Genomic DNA, 501 nt, shown 5'->3' with positions numbered 1-501 from the left:
TTTTTTTTTTTTTTTTTAGTTTGAGTTTAAGTGATCTCATGAAGCAGAAGTAATTGCCCAGTTTGCAGTTAATAAATAATATCTGGCAAAATACATGGAGAATTTGGGCTGCTGGTGAATGAATATTAAAAGGAAATGAAGTTTGAAATGAAACTAAAAGTCTCCATATTTCTGGAATTATTCACATTTTCCAGTATAACATCTTTGCTGAAATGTCTTTGAAAGAATTTATAAAGTTGTGTTAAAATGCATAAAAATCCCCCTTAAGAAAACATATTTAAAAAGCAAGGTCTCTAGACCTTGGGAGAGCTTCAAGCCATCCTACCAAGAACACCAAATACTTAAATAATGATTCAATAACTTTGTTTTCTCATTTTCTCTTATTCATACTTTTGACTGAGATCAGATGTAATATTAAAAAAAAACTTGTTAAAAATTTCATTTGGTTGTATTTATTATTCAATGTTTCTCCATCCTTTAGCAGAAAAAAAATTTACTCAA

The sequence above is a fragment of the Pteropus alecto genome, unplaced genomic scaffold (assembly GCF_000325575.1).
Source record: "Pteropus alecto unplaced genomic scaffold, ASM32557v1 scaffold61, whole genome shotgun sequence".
Lineage (NCBI taxonomy): Eukaryota > Metazoa > Chordata > Mammalia > Chiroptera > Pteropodidae > Pteropus > Pteropus alecto.
This window is presented reverse-complemented; position numbering follows the sequence as displayed.